Here is a 19,618-nt window from a genome sequence, read left to right on the forward strand (position 1 = left end):
CCCCAACTAACAAGTATCAGAGGGGTAGCCGTGTTAGTCTGGATCTGTAAAAGCAGCAAAGAGTCCTGTGGCACCTTATAGACTAACAGATGTTTTGGAGCATGAGCTTTCGTGGGTGAATACCCACTTCATCAGATGCATGTAGTGGAAATTTCCAGGAGCAGGTATAGATATATGCTTGCAAGCAAGCTATAGATAACGAGGTCAGTTCAATCAGGGAGGATGAGGCCCTGTTCTAGCAGTTGAGGTGTGAAAACCAAGAGAGGAGAAACTGGTTCTGTAATTGGCAAGCCATTCACAGTCTTTGTTCAATCCTGAGCTGATGGTGTCAAATTTGCAGATGAACTGAAGCTCAGCAGTTTCTCTTTGAAGTCTGGTCCTGAAGTTTTTTTGCTGCAGGATGGCCACCTTAAGGTCTGCTATAGTGTGGCCAGGGAGGTTGAAGTGCTCTCCTACAGGTTTTTGTATATTGCCATTCCTAATATCTGATTTGTGTCCATTTATCCTTTTCCGTAGAGACTGTCCAGTTTGGCCGATGTACATAGCAGAGGGGCGTTGCTGGCATATGATGGCGTATATTACATTGGTGGATGTGCAGGTGAATGAACCAGTGATGGTGTGGCTGATCTGGTTAGGTCCTGTGATGGTGTCGCTGGTGTAGATATGTGGGCAGAGTTGGCATCGAGGTTTGTTGCATGGATTGGTTCCTGAGCTAGAGTTATTATGGTGCGGTGTGCAGTTACTGGTGAGAATATGTTTCAGGTTGGCAGGCTGTCTGTGGGCAAGGACTGGCCTGCCACCCAAGGCCTGTGAAAGTGTGGGATCATTGTCCAGGATGGGTTGTAGATCCCTGATGATGCGTTGGAGGGGTTTTAGCTGGTGGCTGTATGTGATGGCCAGTGGAGTCCTGTTGGTTTCTTTCTTGGGTTTGTCTTGCAGTAGGAGGCTTCTGGGTACACGTCTGGCTCTGTTGATCTGTTTCCTTATTTCCTCGTGCGGGTATTGTAGTTTTGAGAATGCTTGTTGGAGCTTTTGTAGGTGTTGGTCTCTGTCTGAGGGGTTAGAGCAGATGCGGTTGTACCTCAGTGCTTGGCTATAGATAATGGATCGTGTGATGTGTCCGGGATGGAAGCTGGAGGCAACTCACTCATCCTAGCCAGGACTTTGTCAAGCCCAACTTAAAAACCTCTAAGGACGGAGATTCCACCACCTCCTTGGGTAACCCATTCCAGTGCTTCACCACCCTCCTAGTGAAATAGTTTTTTCCTAATATCTAACCTAGACCTCCCCCACTGCAACTAGAGATTATTGCTCACTGTGTCACTCAGAGGTGTGAGTTTTGTAGTGTAGAGGAGAGCAAAATAGGTGTGAAGTGCTATAATTAGGGTGACCAGATGTTCTGATTTTATAGGGACAGTCCCAATTTTGCAGACTTTTTCTTATATAGGGTCCTATTACCCCCCACCTCCTGTCCCAATTTTTTACACTTGCTATCTGGTCACCCTAGCTGCAATTGACAGTAGAACCTAACTTGTGGCTGAGAGAAAGCTTTGCCACGAGCACCAATTCACTGCCCCATAACTTCCTTTCCATAGAGAAGAACACTCAGGGCACCTGTACTGAAAAGCACTATGTAAGTGGTAATATTATACTTAAACCTCTGATACAGAGTTAAATTATGTGTGACCTGTGCAACACAAGCTTACCTCTGCCCTCTTTGAGTGATGCCCCAGCATGCCAATAACATAGGTTAGTACTCTACCCTCCAAGATGCTAGTTAGAACACTTCAGGAACAGAATGCTTGAGCACTGTTGGACAGAGTCTAGCACCTTTTTGCTAAAGGAAAATTTGGGTTTAGGTTAGGCATAGTAAACAGGAGCTGTTGCATGCCTGGTCTACACTAAGGGTGACCAAATGTCCCAATTTTATAGGGACAGTCCCGATTTTTGGGTCTTTTTCTTATATGGGCTCCTATTACCCTCCATCCCCGTCCCGATTTTTTACACTTGCTATCTGGTCACCCTACCTACACTTAAACACTGAGCCTACTCCACACAAACCACCCTTGTCCAAAGGATTCTGTCTGAGACATTGTCTTTGCTTACTCCTTGCTAAGCCTCAGAAGCCAGTTGTATGCCACCAGACTGCTGACAATCCCCATGGCAAGAGGGCCTTGTTCATCTCAGCTGACAGAGCCTGCAGAACTCAGTGCTGGAATGAGTCAGACCTGATCCTTCAGGGTACACATGCACCGATCCTCAGATCACAGCAACAGGTCTGCCAACCGGTTCCAACTAATCCCTCCACCATATAATATACACTAAACAGTGAATGGCAGTTGCATGTACATAAATGCTGGATTTCAACTCTGTGGAACACAAAACAAACAATGACATATTCTTTTAGTCTTTAATCACATCTGCTTACTTTGGCAGCACCTCTGCTGAGGATTTCTTGCCAGCTCCAATGTGGAAAAGTTAGTTAACTCTTTATATCCTAGTTTTCAGAGGTTTAAGTGTAGGTGCGCTCAACCTTCTGGAAGAGTATGAGGCAATGCAACACAACTTGAACTTTGCATCAATGAAGTTTAAGAGCAATGAATTGCCCTCCACCTCATCAGGCTGGAGGGGCTACTACTGCTGGAAGAAAGGTGGTAGCCAAAGGACTGTGAGGAGCACATCTGCCACCAGGAGGTGCCGATGGGGAGTGGAGTGGAGCCCCAGACTCTATACTCCACTTAGGATCTAGTGTAGGGGAAAGGGACTTTGCACAACCCTCTGCAGCACAGGCAGACTGCAGGGGTAGGAAATAGACCATTCCTCTCAATAGGGTGTTCTAAGGATATGTCTTCAGTACCAATATTAAAACACTGCCACGGCAGTGCTTTAACGTGGCTGTGTAGTCGGGCACCAGCTCTGGGAGAACCCACCCTCACGAGGAGAGTAGCTACCAGCTACTGGTGCACTGTCTACACAGTCACTTTACAGTGCTGAAACTTGCATCGCTCAGGAGGGTGTTTTCCCCCAAAACACACTCTCTCTCTCCCACCACATACACACAACACACTCCCTGACACGCTCCACCCTGCCCCCATTTGAAAAGCACATTGCAGCCACTTGCACACTGGGATAGCACTGTTCTTTGTGGCGTCGCAAGACTGTTGCAGGCACAGAGGGTGCCTGAGGCAAGCAACAGTGGTTCGTTGCCCAGAGTGCGTAGCGCCAATAAGCACACCAGGGTGGAGAAGCAAGCAAAGTTTATTTGAGATCTCAAAGCAGTGCTGGGAGACTTAGCATGCCTCAGATCCAGCACCCTTACACAAGCGGCTTCCTCCTTTTATATCCCAGTTGCTTTCTGAGAACTATTTCTTGCTGACTAGCTGATCTCTCACTCCCCCATTCTTTCCCATCCAGCTGCAGTATCTTTTCTCACTCAATCTTTTGTCTTCCCCCTTCCTCCCCCCTTTCTGCTGCTGAGACATGTATACTGTATCTAAAAGCGACCTTGAAACTTGCTTCAATTTAGCTCCAGTGTGTTATAGCAGGGAACTGACTATTACAATCAGAAAACTAACTGCTGACATTACATTTTTGCAGCTATTAGTACATTAGGTTACACTAGGTTACACAAAGTGTTTAACATGGAGGAACATTGGTTCATTGAGGCCTACAACAGGACAGCTTCATTGACACTTGTGGTCTACCACCCTCCCGAGTTACCTAGGGTTATGCCTAGTGACACCAACAAGACCTGCTAATGTGGCCACACCAGTGCCCTTGCAGCTGTCAGTTTAAACACATGGCAGCATTTTCCCTACTGCAGTCTCCGAAGGCTGGTTTAACTCCCAGCGCTCTGCATCTGCAACCACAGCCATAGCCTGAGCTGCCAACAGCAGGACTCGACTTGACAGTGCCTGGGTGCCGTGCAGGTTCAATGGCTGTAGCATGTCACCTAGACTGAGCCACACGTACTCTGCCATCAGCCTGCCTCCAAATGCTCTGGCTTGTGACAGAGCCACAGTCTTGCTTCAGGAGCACAAATGACTTTTGTCAGCATGAGCCACGTTGTAGATCCAACTTCTACCAGGAATAACTCTTAAATGACCATTTTCTCCCAATGGGCAATAGGTGCCAGATGCAAGCCGAGATAAACCCTGACGGGGTGAGATCAGTTTGAGGAGTATCAGAGCCATCGTTTGAGCCCCAGTTGTACCCATCAAAAGCTGTAAGAACCATAAAAAAGTTGATGTCATTATTTTTGTAATGGGGTGGGTGCGTGTACATATCTCAGGCATCTCTAGCTTAAATTAACTCCAGTTTGAACCACTAACCCTCCATCAGAGCTCCGTGAGGCACAGCAGTTTTCAAGGAACTTGAAAGTAAGCATGTGGATTTTAGAACACTTAGAAAAATCAACTGTTAAACAATATGCTTATCTCAACCTTAACTACAGTGGGTGCTACTACCCCACTACCGTTTCCTTCATGCTCAGCAGATCTGAAGTCCACTAAACTGCACCAACATAAGGCAGGACTTTCATTACACTTCCCTGTAAGCGGAGTTTCAATATCTCTGAATTCACCATAGGCACTCTGCTGTATCTTGTTGCTTCAAACATCATTTTTGATTGATCTCAGAGAGGCCTGTTTCCAAATGAAGGAAAAAAGCCATGTGATCTTAGGACATAAATCTTGATATGTGCCACTGCAGTGTTCTGCCTAGTGGCAAAAACCACTCACTTGCTTTTGTGTTTTGCTGCTGCTGAACATGCCTCAAACACGGCATTGTGTTCTTGTAATGTCGATCTCTTCTCTGTTTAGATAGTGACACAGTGCTTGTAAACTGGATATCGGCATACATCATATACTGATTTGTGATGGTTATAATGGCAGTACCATTCTCCCTGACAGAATGAAAATTCTAGGATTTTCATGATTAAAACATATGAGTCATTGGTATATTTCCTCTCTAAATTCATCGTAATTGGAGATTGGCCACACAAAAATTTTAATCCGGGGACTGAACAAAGTTTTATAATTTTACTTTTTTGTAATTTCTGCTCCAGCCAGTGGCACAGTGAACACCTGTGATCCCTGAGAGCAGCTGTTAAGAAAATGTGTATTTGATTATGAATTGAAATTGCCCTGTGATCTGAACCAGCCCTCTCACTGAGGAGTGGGTAGGATGTGCCTTCTCCCTAGCTGCCTTGCACCACTGCCCCTGCAACCTCAGGGGTAGTTCTCATAGGACAAAGGGCGCCTGAGCCCAGGAGATGGGTTGGGACCTGAGTGAACATTGGTTTATTTTGTTTATTCTTGGACTCTTTGTTATACTCTGAAGGGGATTGATTACTTAGCCAGAGGGCCAAGTCAAACCCAATCCCCAGAGCTCTGCCAAGACACCAAATTGCCTAGCCAGACAAGGGGCACATTTAAGCTTTGATGGGGTAGAGGAACATAGGACTGGAAAGGACCTCCTGGGTCATTGAGTCCTTGGGCAGTGATGCTAGGTTTGAAGAGTTTCCCATACAGGAGCTGTGATGTTGGGGATGAGGGTCTCAGCACGCAAGTTTTGGTGCAAACAGGATGTGTACAATTAAGTTTTATTTTGAAATTTTTTAAAAAAGTGTTTCTGACTCATCTGGGCTACTGTATTTTTGGCTACTGGATCTGGTAGTGCTAGCAACTTCCAGAGTTTATCTTAGTGATGTCAGTAACTGGTAGAGATGGCATATCTGGATAAAAGTAGAAACAGCCAAGGAAGAGATCACTGTAATAAGACAGATTTTACAGAGGTGGGAATCTACAAGGGCAGAACTGAGTGGTCAAGATATTTACAAACCAGACACTCCATGCCACTCCTGGTTTAAGTACTTGAAGAAATGACAATTCCAAAGGAAAGACGGTGCCATTCAGAGTGTCTTATCAAAGCGGCACCAGACCCTGCCAGAACAACAAATGCAAAACTTGCAGCCATATCTCCACTGCTACAATGATCAATACTACCCACAACACACCTTTTGAGATCTCTGAGTCCTACACAAGCCTGTCACAACATGTGGTGTATGTCATTCAGTGCACTAAATGCTCCAATTACAACTATGTCAGTGAAACCACACAATCACTATGCTCTCGAATGAACTTACACAGAAAAATTATAAAAGACAAAAACACCCTATCACCCCATGGGCGAATGGTTTTCACAAAACGACCACTCCATTATCTGACCGCACAGTGTTCATCATCAAAGGAAACCTGCACACCACTTTCAAAACATGAGCCTGGGAGCTTAGATTCATAACTCTGGTACACACTAAAATCATGGTCTTAATAAAGACACTGGATTTATGGCTTATTACAGCAATCCGTAACTCACTAGCCCGTCTTTCATCCTATGACTGCAGGGGTGTTAACGGGCCACTTCATCTTGAATGGACCTCGTAGAATATGTGTTAACTCCTTATGCTAAACAATCTGTTGCACCTTGCATTTAGCTGTGACATTCTCAGTATCTTCTGCAGATCTGGAGGGTCTGTCTACACTGTAATAAATACCCACGGCTGGCCCTTGCCAGCTGACCTAGGCTTGCAGGGCTCAAACTGCAGATTTATCAAATTGCAGTGTAGAGGTCCAGACCCTCCATCCCAGAGTTCAGACTCTGGATATCTATACTGCAGTTTTATAACCTCGCAGCCCAAGTCCCATGAGCCTGAGTTTGTGGAAATGGGCCAGCTGAAGGTGTTTTATTGCAGTGTAGATATACATGAAAAAGAGCTCTGTGTGGCTTGAAAGCTTGTCTCTCTCACCAACAGAACTTGGTCCAATCAAAGAGATCACACACACACACCCCTCCACGTTGCCTCTGGAACAATTGGTCATTTTCTAAAATTGTGTAGCAGTTGTAACCAAATTACTGCAAAGTAGCTTTGACAGCAAGTCAACAGTAAAGAGCCAAGCCTGGAACACAATCTGGGGAATATTTTAGCAGGTCTGTGTGGAACAAAGGAGTATCAGAGGTATAAACAGAGGCTTAATTCCGAGCTACATTGCAGAAGAGTGTGTTACAGATTGTTACATTGTTGAAGAGTGTGGGCCTCATACGCAGATTCTTACTCTTAGTTGTGCACAGTATAATTGGCAGGGATTGTATAAACTGCTATTGTGGGCTAAACCAGATAGTCATAATGTACGGAATTGTATCCTTCACAGTTAATTACCGTGTTAGGCATTTTCATCACAGGTTTCATGCCATGCTGCACTTTTTTGGATGAAAAGAATGCTCCATCATCAGAGGAAGCAGAGCATTAATTTTGGAAGGTGGAAAATGCTACTCAGTCATATGTGATTTACCTTCTGCCTAGCAAGATTAAAAACCTGTACCTTAGAAAGCAGCAGCTTCAGCAACATTACTGTCAGACCCTGCAGTTCTAGGGGAACAGGACTAGAACCCAGGTCTGTGGGATAGTAGAGAGCACCACACCACCCATGGTAGGGCTGTGGGGCATTACCCACAGACTCTGTGGAGAGCAACATTGCAGGAAGTGCTACCTGGGGAGGCTGGACTGAGAGCTTCTTCATGGCCCCCAATTGGGCCAGACACCCTGGGCCCAAGAGAAGTTTCAGGAAGGACCTATGCAATGAGGTGGACTCCAATGGGAGCAGTAACGATGGACCTGCCTCTTAGCTCCATCTCTGACTCCGAGCCCCAGCTCAGACCCTCAGCTTCCACCCTTGAACTCTGACCCCTTCAGGACTTGGACTCTGGCTTTGCCCCCTAGCTTCAGTGTTGGGACTCCTACTTTTGGTACCTGGACTCTGACTTCAACCCCGACTTCAGCACTTGAACTCCTACTCTGGCTATGCTCCCTGGCTTTGCCCCTGGAACCCTGGCTCTGTTCTGTCCCCCAGCATCTTTACTAGGAACCCGACCCAGTTCCATGCTCAGGCTACCACTGTTAGGCTCCAACTCTGGTTCTGGCCCCCAACCCAGGCTCCTGGATGCTGGCATCAGCCCTGACCACTAGGTCTCTCCTCCCAAGCCCCAGTTGTGTGACAGATGGTGAAATGCCTGGGTACATTTTATGAGGTATAGACTTGCTTTCCCTCCAAGTATCTGTACAGCACCTAGCACAATGGGATCCTGGTCCATGAGTGGGCTCCATCATGCCACCACCACTATACAAATAAATAACAAGTATGCATGTTTGAATTATCTTTTTTCTACTATTAGACACCACCATTTGAAGGTCATGTCTATGAAGCAGATGCATAACCTTCCACGCAGGTGGAAGGAGAGATTTTGTAATGATTATAATTGCTCCATTGTTTGGCTTGGCAAGCAAACATGATTGTGCAGTTTTTGGCAGACAGTTTTGTAGTTTTAGCTACGTCTATCACCATAGACATCACTGCATGTGAGAGAGCAGCCCTTCATCTCTTTGGGCAAGAGATTTCTGCTAATCAAGAAATTGTCAAAGAAATCAGAGTGCTGGAACAAGGACCCATTGGGAGTGGGGCACAGGAGGCAGCTGAGAGGGGCGACTCGTTTTAGGAAATGTGTGGAAAGGGAGTTTTTGAATTTGAATTCAGAGCATCACCAGTGAAGAGCATTAAAGTGCTATCAGAATCTCCAGCTGATTGCAGAGAAGGAGCCTAATAATCCCGATTTATTAAACTCTAATTTTGGTGATACTTGTTATCCTCAATGAAGCTTGCACTGTTGAAGCCTGGTGTTTGCAAGAGTTGGCTCAGTGGTTTGATAATTCTATCAGGCTGGGTTAGCGTGACCAGATGTCCCGATTTTATAGGGACAGTCCCAATATTTGGGGCTTTTTTAATAAGGGCTCCTATTACCCCCCACCCCCTGTCCCGATTTTTCACACTTGCTATCTGGTCACACTAGTCTGGGTATTTAGCTGGCTACCATCACCATTGCATACAAGCACCTCACAATCCTTAGTTCTTCTTATCTGGTATCCTCACACCCCCTCAGGCAGCAGGGAAGTGCTGTGACCCACAGTTTAGAGCTAGGAACTGATCCACAGAGAAATGAATCAGCCCTGTTTCTTGAGTCACAGACCAGATGTTTTCTAACCATAAGCCCATCCTTCCTTACAACTGAGAGCCTACAATGCTGAGAGCCAAACTCCAGATGTCCTGGTTCTCCCGCAGTTGGGTATTTAAATTCTTGTTTTGGAAGTGTATAATGACTACAAGGCACAGTGTGATGCAGCCACACCCTAAACCCCATTGTAGGGGTGTGTGTCCAATGAAGTTCTCTTATGTTTCTGTCAGGGGAGTTGCTAAAGCAAGTTAGGTAGGAATATTCTTATATAGACACCATCATTGTGTCCTCAGGCTTGATAGAGATCTCGGGGGATTAACACATATGGAACGTTATACGAAGTCTACAAGTCCTTAAAAGCAGTGATGCCTTGTAATTATTATTTGCATTGCAGTAATGTCTCCTGGCCCTAATCCAGGATCTGTGCCTCATTGGGTAGCGAACCAACACAGAACCAAAAAAAAAATCCCTGCCCCAAAGGTGTTTACAGTCATGGATCTTACAGGACCTTAGTCCTCCAGGCTCCATGGATACACCAAACTCCAGCTGTAGCCTTTTCTCAATGCCATGTAAAGAATTTGCACAAGTGCAAATGTGGCTTTGCAGAAGGGCTTGTTTCTTTGTATGGCTCTAGCGCCACCTTGTGGCCAAATCTATTTTACTCCTAGGCCCTCCAACATAAACCGTACAGCTTAACCGAGGCATATTCTGCAATGCATGAGTGCTACCAACCTTAGTACTGCTAATTTACTAGTGCAACATAAACAGAGACCATAGCATACAGTAGGCTAAAAATCTGAATGCTAGCAAACTCCAGCGAGCCTGCACATTGGGACAAATTATCCAAAAGGCCAAAGGATCTGGAGGTTGCCTACACCCTTATAAACAGAGCTCAGGGGTTTGCTGTGGGGTTCTCACCCAGGATCAGACCCTTGCAGCGGGAATGATTTAATATGCTCATTCTAAAGAACCATCCACATGTTCGGCTTCTTGCTGAGCATTATGGGAAAGACAACATGTTCCCACACCAGGTCTGCCTGCTCCCTACGTGACTCAGCTTAGAAAACGTATTTGTAGCTGTGACTTAGAGAGCCCAGGTCAGCCCCATGTAGTGCTAGCCACATGCTTCTTCATTCCCTAACACTTTGGCCCTGATACTCAGGTCCGGCCAAGCTATACTCAATGCAAAACTGCGGAGGTTGGGGAAAGGACCTTACACCACATTTGTATTCCCCACACCTCAAACTACTGTGGGCCAGTTTCGTAAGTGGAATATTACATGCTAGCTTTATAGCTATTGTAGCTTATGGCCATCTCCAACAGACCAGTTCTTGGCTCTGTGCTATTTAACATTTTGATCAGTGATCTGGAAGAAAATATAAAATCATCACTGAGAAAGTTTACAGACGACACAAATATTGGGAGAGCAGTAAATAATGAAGAGGACGGGTCACTGATTCAGAGTGATCTGGATCGCTAGGTAAGCTGTGTGCAAGCAAACAATATGCATTTCAATACAGACAAATGTCCATGCATAGCTCTAGGAGCAAGGAATGTAAGCCATCCTTACAGGAGCGGGGACTCTATCCTGGGAAGCAGTGACTCTGAAAACAATTTGGAGGGTCTTAGTAGATAATCAGCTGAACATGAGCTCCCAGTGTGACCCTGTGGCCAAAAGGACTACTGCAATCCTGGGATGCGTAAACAGGGGAATCTCGAGTAGGAACAGAGGCAGGGCCAGCTCCAGCGTTTTTGCTGCCCCAAGCGGCAAAAACAAAAAACAAACAAAAACAATGGTTGAGCTCCCGGAGTGAAGAACCCGCCACCAAATTGCCACCGAAGACCGACATGGAGCACTTCATCAGCCACCAAAGTGCCGGACATGCTGCCCCAACACCGGATGGAGTGCTGCCCCCTATTGGCCACCCCAGGCACCTGCTTCCTTCGCTGGTGCCTGGAGCAGGCCCTGCAGAGACATTATTTTACCTCTGTATATTTAGCACTAATGCAACTGCTGCTGGAATACTGCGTCCAGTTCTGGTGCCCACAATTCAAGATGGATGTTGATAAATTGGGGAAGGTTCAGAGAAGAGCCCCGAGAATGATTATGGGATTAGAAAACCTGCTTTATAGTGATAAACTCTATGAGCTCAATCTATTTCACCCAACAAACAAAATGTTAAGGAGTGACTTGATCACAGTCTATAAATATCTACACGGGGAACAAATATTTAATAATGGGCTCTTCAGTCTAGCTGAGAAAGGCATAACATAATCCAGTGGGTGGAAATTGAAGCCACACAAAATCAGACTGGAAATAAGGCGTACATTTGTAACAGTGAGGGCCATTAACCATTGGAACATTTTACCAAGGGTCATGGTGGACTCTTCGTCAGTGGCAATTTTTAAATCAAGGTGGGATATTTTTCTAAAAGCTCTGCTCTAGTAATTATTTTGGGGCAGTTCCCTGGCCTGTGCTATGCAGGAGGTCAGAGCAAATGATCACAATGGTCCCTTCTGGCCTTGGAATCTATGAATCAAAGAATCACTGTGGAATGAAGCATGTTCTAGCTACGTGTCTTCTTCTGCAACATCCTCCTACACTCTGGGCAGTGAGGCGGGGCACAGAGCTGGCAAAACCCATCAACCCACCCCCATCCAAGGATCCCTTTGCTCCCGGAGAATCCAGAGGTAGGTCCTTTCAGCTAGCTCTACATTTAAAAATTAGGTCCATGTAGCTACGCCACTCAAAGCTGTGAATAACGTTGTGCCCTAAGCATCGTAGTTAGGTTAACCTAATCCCGATGCAGACACAGCTAGGTCAACTAAATGATTCTTCCATTGGCCTAGCTACCACCTGTCAGAGACATGACTTAGCGACACAGAGAACCCCCTTCAGTCAAGGTAGGAAGCGTCTATGCTATAGCAGCACAGCTGCATCAGATGTAGCGTATACATGGCCTCTGGGTAGGGCTGCCCAGCAAGCTGGAATGTGTCTGGACCAACAGCTTGGGACTAGCAGAGTGCGCTGAACGCAATAAACACAGAATCGTAGAATCTCAGAGTTGGAAGGGACCTCAGGAGGTCACCTAGTCCAACCTCCTGCTCAAAGCAGGACCAATCCCCAACTAAATTATCCCAGCCAGGGCTTTGTCAAGCCGGGCCTTAAAAACCTCTAAAGATGGAAATTCTACCACCTCCCCTAGGTAACCCATTCCAGTACTTCATCACCTTCCTAGGGGAATAGTGTTTCCTAATATCCAACCTAAATCTCCCCCACCTCAATGTTAGAGCATTAGTCCTTGTTCTGTCATCTGCCACCACTGAGAACAGCTGAGCTCCATCCTCTTTGGAACCCTCCTACAGGTAGTTCAAGGCTGCTATCAAATCCCCCCTTACTCTTCTCTTCTGCAGACTAAATAAGGCCAGTTCCCTCAGCCTCTCCTCATAAGTCATGTGCCCCAGCCCCCTGATCATTTTTGTTGCCCTCCACTGGATTCTCCACAATTTGTCCACATCCTTTCTGTAGTTGGGGGTGGAGCCCTAAACAGGATGCAATACTTCAGATGTGGCCTCATCAGTGCCAAATAGATGGGAATAATCACTTCCCTTGATCTGCTGGCAACACTCCTACTAATGCAGCCCAATATGCCATTAGCCTTCTTGGCAACAAGGGCACACTGCTGACTCATATCCAGCTTCTTATCTACTGTAACCCCCAAGTCTTTTTCTACAGAACTACCGCTTACTCAGCCAGTCTCCAGCCTGTAGCGGTGCATAGGATTCTTCCCTCCTAAGCACAGGACTCTGCACATTTCCTTGTTGAACTTCATCAGGTTTCTCTTGGCCCGATCCTCCAATTTGTCTAGGTCACTCTGGTCCCTGTCCCTCCCCTCCAGCGTACCTACCTCTCCCCCAGTTTAGTGCCACCTGCAAACTTGCTGAGGGTGCAGTCCATCCTATCATCTCAATCACTAATGAAGATGTTGAACAAAATCACCTTCAGGCTTCCAAGCTGTGGCACCACCCACACGCCCTCCCCTGGTTTCAGAGCCTGGGCTCCAGATCCTCCACACTCCTCTTTCTAAAGCCTCAGCTGTGGGCCGAGGTTGGGTCCCTGAGGCTGGCTGGACACCCCCTTCACCGGCAGCCACGCAAACAGCCTTATGGGCAAAGCGCTAGACCAGAGCTGGGCGTTATGATGAACGGGCCCGAGGCTCTGGCCCATGTCACTAGCGAGCTGTCCTGGTGCCTCGGTGCTAGGGCAGCCCCTGCACTGCCTGGGGAGCAGTCCCCGGCTCCCCCCGCGCCCCGCTCTCAGGGTGCAGAGCCCTGCACGGGCGCCAGGGAGTCTGCGGCGCGCGCCGAGCGCCCAGCAGCGGGGCCCGGGAAAGGCACGCGCAGCCCCCGCCCACGCGCCGCAGCGCCGCGAGCCCCGGGAAAGTCTCTCTCCTCCAGGCGCTCTATGGTCTGTGCGCTGGAGCGGGGGGGAGGGGCTCCCGGCCGGGGCGTTCGCTCCTCCCGGCTCTGCTGGGCGAGCAGCGCCCGCAGCAGGCTCGGCGCGGCCGCAGCCGGGATGTGGCGGCTCCGCGGCTGCATCTAAGGTAACGGGGGTGGGGGCGAGCTCTGCCCTCCCGCGCTGCAGGGCTGCTGCCCTGCAAACTTGCCCGGTGCATTTCCCGTGGGGCGCCTTGCGGACGGGAGCAGGAGCGGGGTTGGTTGTTCGGGGATGGGGGGGGCGATCGGCAGCCCTGCCCTGGCTAGGAGCCTGGCTTTTCTCCCCGTGCTCAGCCAGGGCTGCAGGCGAGCTGCTGCCCGGAGTTGTGCTTGCACGGGTACGGGTTACCCCTGTGCACGCTCGGTTTTGTGGCTGCAGCTGGGTGCCTGGTGAATGCTGCGGGGAGGCTAGTTTCATAACCATCGCCCTCGGCTGGGAAGGCAACTGGGAGCCCAAACTTGCCATTTCTCTGTAGCAAGGGGAATAACGTGTGTGAACACAGCCTCGAGGGGAGGCTGCTTTCAGGAGGGGGAACCATCTGTAATTTGTACTAATGGTCCCTTCCTTGAGGAAACCGAATTCTGTGGAAACTTGTATTCCGAAAACCGGGGAATTTACACACACTTGTGAGAGGACCGGAGTTATGTAATATTAGTGCTGTGTAGCGTGTGATGCTGCAACCGCTTTTTTACTACCGTGAGGCACCCATCAGAGTGTGTGTTCAGAACCATTTCAAGGCACAGCACGGAAAAGAAAACCAATTTCTTTTAAAGCTCACTTGCAAGTAGGGGGCTGTTGTGTTTTGAAATAGCTTTACAGTAGACATAGTACATTATCTACTTTGTTCTTTGGTTAGGTGTATTTGTCTAGCACATTTTACTCTTTGCTGCATTCTGCAATTTTTCTGCTGTTCATTCAGATATTTGGCCACCAGAGCTCTGCTGTTTCTTTGAATTTTGTTTTGATTTAATACATAGAACGTTTGTTGAAGTCAGTTACTTACCATAGGGGAATTGGGTTGTCTAATGTGTGGTTTTAAAGTTATTTCAGTGCTCTCCCTAGTTACTTGGGCAATATTTTTGCATAAGGGAATTGAATGTTAGTGGAGGTAGGATCAGTCTCTAGAATTACTTGCAAGTATGCTGAGCTAGGTCTCTAACCCATTTTGTGATTGGAAGGGTGGCTAAAAATGAGTGGTGGGACTTTTGGTTTGCTTTCCTCCCTAACAGCAGGATTTTGACATGAGGTGATCTTGGCCTAGGGTATTGTTTCAAAACAGAGTGACTGACCCATGGCAGAAGTAACAAAGGAGAGGAGAGGGCATCATGCAAGAGTCAGAACCTGGAACAGTGCAGTATCTTGGAGCTCTGCCAGTCTTTTGATCAAAACTGCTTGAAACCCCATTAGAATACAAGCAAAAGGGAAAAGTGGTGGTATCTTTCTAACATGGGCATCCAACCTGGTTTTCTGTACTGATGGGTTACTGTTGTAATCTGCTGCATTGTGTATACCAGATTAATATATTTCCTTACACCAAACCCGTTGGATCCGACTGCCACATGGCGTAGATACTTTTTTGGAATGTTATCACAGGGGAATACAAAGATCTACTTTCATGAATATATTTCAGGTTGGGCAGGAGGGAGGGGATACTGCCTGCCTACCAAGGCATTGTGCTTCTGAAACAGGATTCCTCTGGTCCTAGCATGGGCACTAATGGCACATTTAGTCCTGGCTATGGTGGGATTTTGAGACACTGTTCCTAAGGCAGGTCTGTGGGGCGAAGCGGCTCAGGGAGGTTGGGGGTGGGTCTGTGGGGAGAAGCGGCCCAGGGAGGCTGGGGGCCAGTCTGTGGGGAGAAGCGGCCCAGGGAGGTTGGGGGCGGGTCAGTGGGGAGAAGCGGCCCAGGGAGGTTGGGGGCGGGTCAGTGGGGAGAAGTGGGCCAGGGAGGTTGAAGGCAGGTCAGTGGGGAGAAGCGGCCCAGGGAGGCTGGAGATTTCGGACAGCTTTGTGGATCTAATTGTGTTGTGAGCTGTTCCATACCTTTGAGGAAATGCTGCTGTTGGGAAAAGTCTCTCCGCTGTCATGGGGAGTGTTTGTGTTGGTCTCCCTTCCTGCTCACACCATTTTCAATGGTTTCTTGCCATTCAGCTGCCCCATTGAACAGCCCTCATTGCTGCAGCCTGTATATAATGACCCCACCCATGAAACTCCAGACACCACCTGGCTGCTTTGTCCTCTGCAAAGGCACCCGGTAGAGTGCACCAGGAGTGGGATCTAGGGAGCTGTCTTCTTCCCCAGACTGGTTAATAAAGCGTGTCCGATCTCAGGTACTTATCTGAGCCCATCACCCTGGTATCTGAGCAGCTCACAGACTTTAATGCATTTATCCTCACGGTAACCTTGTGAGGTCGGGCAGTGTCATTCCTTCCCTTGTACAGATAGGGAACTGAAGCAGAAGGAAGCCCAGGGTGGATCAGGAATTGAACGCAGCTCTCTCAGCCAGCATCCTGATCAATGAGCCATTCTTCCTCTGCCCTCATCTGTCTGAGCTCCCCCTGGAGACATACTTTTGTAAACGGGTGGGTTGGCAGTAGGGTGACCAGACAGCAAGTGTAAAAAATTGGGATGTGGGAGAGGGGATAATAGTGCCTATATGAGAAAAAGCCCCCAAAATTGGGACTATCCCTATAAAATCGGGACATGTGGTCACCCTAGCTGGCAGGCTCCTGAAAGAATTTCCGGTTGTACCTGTTGTTTTTGCCCTTCTCCTATCTCTGCACTCCTCATTCGAGCCGTTTTTTTTCCAGTGCCCCTCTCCCCCTTCCTCCACACTCAGACGCCAGTGTCTGATCTCTCCTGTTAGGGGGTAGCCAGTTCCTGCTGTCAGGATGAGTCCATTGTGAGGCGTGTTGTTGTTCCAGCCCCTGATGTTCAGCCCCTGATGTATGTGGTTCTGTGTAACCCCTGCGCCTGGTGTCATAGAAGGGGCCGGTTACATAGTGTTTGCTACCTTGGAAAACATGAAATGTTTCCCGGGGAGGTGACCCTACTCATTTGAGAGGTTCCTGCCTATTCGCTGCTGGCTCAGGGGTCATTGGTATAAATGTGGGGACCCCAGGATAGTGGGGTGGGGAATGGGACAGCAGGGGACCAGCAGGAGACAGAGCCTGTATCTGCACTGCCAGAGTCTATCCCCTGTCACTTTATACCCAGGTCTACACTAGTGTGGGAGTCGACCTGAGATATGCAACTTCACGTAGCTGAAGTTGGCGTATCTTAGGTTGACTTACCTGGCTGTGAGGACAGCGGTGAGTAGACCGCTGCTGCTCCCCAGTCGACTCTGCTTCCACCTCTCGCGAGCTGGAGTTCTGGAGTCGACGGGGAGCACGATCGGGGATCGATTTTATCGCGTCTACACTAGACACGATAAATTGACCCCCAAAAGATTGATCACTACCTGCCTATCCGGTTCTAGAGATGGGGGTGAAGAACAGATTGATGGGCCAGGTTTCTGTGCAACTGTTTCTGACGGGGCAAAGACTCTGGAGGCCGCTGAGCTGCTGGCAATGGCTGAGGATGGATCTGTGCACTCTGAGGAGGAGGATAGCATTGTGGTGAGTGGTAGCTCTGTTGCCTGGAGCTCCCTGGCATGGGGAGTTCTCGAGCCACCGATCTTGCACGCTGTGGTGATGATGCTGGGTCCTGGCCTGGGGCTGTACCGCCTGCCCCCTTGGGACAATTGGTACGCAAGCTGCTTCCATTGAATCTCCCTCCTTCGGGAATGAGGAGACTGTTCCAGTGGTGGCTCGATATTCTTTTGGGCTGGTGGAGTCTGGGAGAGAAGCAGAGGACAATGAAGATCTCTGGGACGCTGCCCTGGTTCCGGATGTCCCCACCAGTCAGCAGATAGGAAGGGTGGGTACAGGGTGAAGGGAATCGGTGGCTTTTTGGCTAGCACTAAAGAGAGGTGTGCACAGTGTGAAAGTAGAATGAATTATATAGTAAGAATAGAAAGGATTAAAGAAATGTTGTCTGTACGTTTAAGCAAAGTTGTTGGAATGTTGCAACCAGGTGTCAGGAATACAGACATTAACATAGAACAATTGCACGGTTTAAGGGCAATTGGTGAAGCATTAGCCTTAGATCGATAACAGCTAGTAAGGAAATAGGATATGCATACTGTGCCCCAGGTGAATTTTACTGTTTTGATTTCTTTGTCCCTTTGTCTAATTCCCGCTCTTCTATCTGTATAAATAAGACTGTTTGGGCCTTGCATGGCCACTCACATATTCTGAATGTTATTGGCGGAGCGCTGCGCTAATAAACAGAGTGGTCTGACAAATTGTGAGTCCTGATTCTAACTTTGACAACAGTCCCACTGCCCTCTGGGAGAATTGCTCCTGTGCATGTGGGGGCAGGTTGTGACCCCAGAAGCTTGGGACTGTGTCTGATTGTGATTAGGAGCAGCCAGGCTAGTGCAGTTGTCAAAAGCATTTCTCTGGTGAGAGCTGGGAGGCTCTCTTTGCGCACTGGGAAAAGACTGAACACATGTGTGGTGTCTAATGCCTTTTACCCCAAAGTCCAGCTTCTCTAAAAGTCACTTGTGTCCCCTGATGATGGTGTATGCTGCCGAGTGCTCCTCCTGTTTAGTCAAGCCGCATTTTGCTGCTGCTGATGGAAGTCTATGATCGATATCTGTGAAATCTTTCAGAACCTGGACTGCTATTATCTTCTGTCTCATTTGGGTGGATTCATCCCATGAATACCTCTAATATCAGAGCTGTGAAAAGTAAATTGACCTTTACAAACCCGCTACACCTGCATCCTCTGAAGAAATGAGATTTTTAATTGAAGATTTCACAGGCAAAAGATTTGTTATAATGAAACAGAGCTATGACGCTGCCACACAGCCCCCTCCCCATGGTGTCAGTCATTATATAGACCTTAAGGCCAGAAGGGACCATCCAGAAGCAGTGAGATACACAAGGTGGTCCTTTTTTTACTGCATTTAGTACTGTGGGATATCTGCAGGGCCACGCGGGGGGGGGGGGGGGGGGTGTCAAGTGGGGCAATTTGCCCCGGGCTCTGCAGGGATCCTCAAGAGAACGGCTGAGGCTCCTTCCCCGGCCCCAGCCTGACCCCCGTCTCCGCCCCTCTCCCGGAGCCTCAGCCCATCCAGCAGCGCCCCAGACAGGTGCAACGTGGCTCCGGCAGGGCCCCTGAGCCCTGCCCCGCTCAGAACCCCGTAGTCAGGGGGCGGGGCTGCGAGCTCCAGCTGAGTGGAGGGAGCTGAGCTCCTGGAGTTCCCAGACCTGCACCTTTCCATGCGGCTCTGAGCAGGGTGGAGCTGAGGGGCCTCGCCGGAGCCACGCTGCAGCTGTCGAGTGAAGCGCCTGGATGGGCTGAGGCTCCGGGTGAGGAGGGAGCCTGGGGTAAGAGGCTGGGGCTGGGGAGGTTGGCTAAGGGGCAGGGAGTCCCGGGGACAGGGAAGGGGCAGAGGTTGAGGGGTGCGATCAGGGGACAGGAAATGGGGAGGGGGTTAGATTGTGGGCGTTCCGGGGGTCTGTCAGGACTCAGCAGGGGGGTGGATAGGGGTCGGGGCAGTCAGGGGACAGGGAGGGGGCAGAGGTTCGGGGGGGTGGACAGGGAATGGGGGAGGTTGGATTGTGGGCATTCCAGGGTTCTGTCAGGACTCAGCAGGGGGGTGGATAGGGGTCAGGGCAGTCAGGGGACAGGGAGCAGGGATGGGGTCCTAGGGTGGTGGTGGTGGGGTGGGGTCTCTGAGGGGCGGTGAAGGGACAAGGAGCAGAATGGGTAGGGGATTCTGAGGGGGGGGGTTGGGCAGGCGGGGGGCAGGAAGTGGGTGGGGGTCAGATAGGGGGCAGGGCCAGGCTGTTTGGGAGGCACAGCCTTCCCTACCCTAAAGCTCATTCAGCAGTTTGAGGCTTGCAGAAGAGCCAAGCTGTTAGCTTTTCCATTAGGGCTACCATCCCTTTCACTTCTCAAATGCCAAATTATAGTCTATATTTAAATTCAGTGCCATAGGGAGATTCA

At 48.8% G+C, this 19,618-nt stretch overlaps 1 protein-coding gene across 2 annotated transcripts in view; it reads left to right on the top strand.

Annotated features, from left to right (window-relative positions):
• The first annotated feature begins 13,601 nt into the window (after positions 1-13,601).
• Positions 13,602-19,618, top strand: part of FBXO10 (F-box protein 10) — a 60,426-nt gene continuing 54,409 nt past the window's right edge. For both annotated transcript variants that reach the window (XM_050943059.1, XM_050943060.1), the window contains exon 1: positions 13,602-13,667. The gene's annotated coding sequence lies outside the window, so the exon portion shown is untranslated. The remainder of the gene's footprint in view (positions 13,668-19,618) is intronic.

Source organism: Gopherus flavomarginatus, chromosome 3 (assembly GCF_025201925.1).
Source record: "Gopherus flavomarginatus isolate rGopFla2 chromosome 3, rGopFla2.mat.asm, whole genome shotgun sequence".
NCBI lineage: Eukaryota > Metazoa > Chordata > Testudines > Testudinidae > Gopherus > Gopherus flavomarginatus.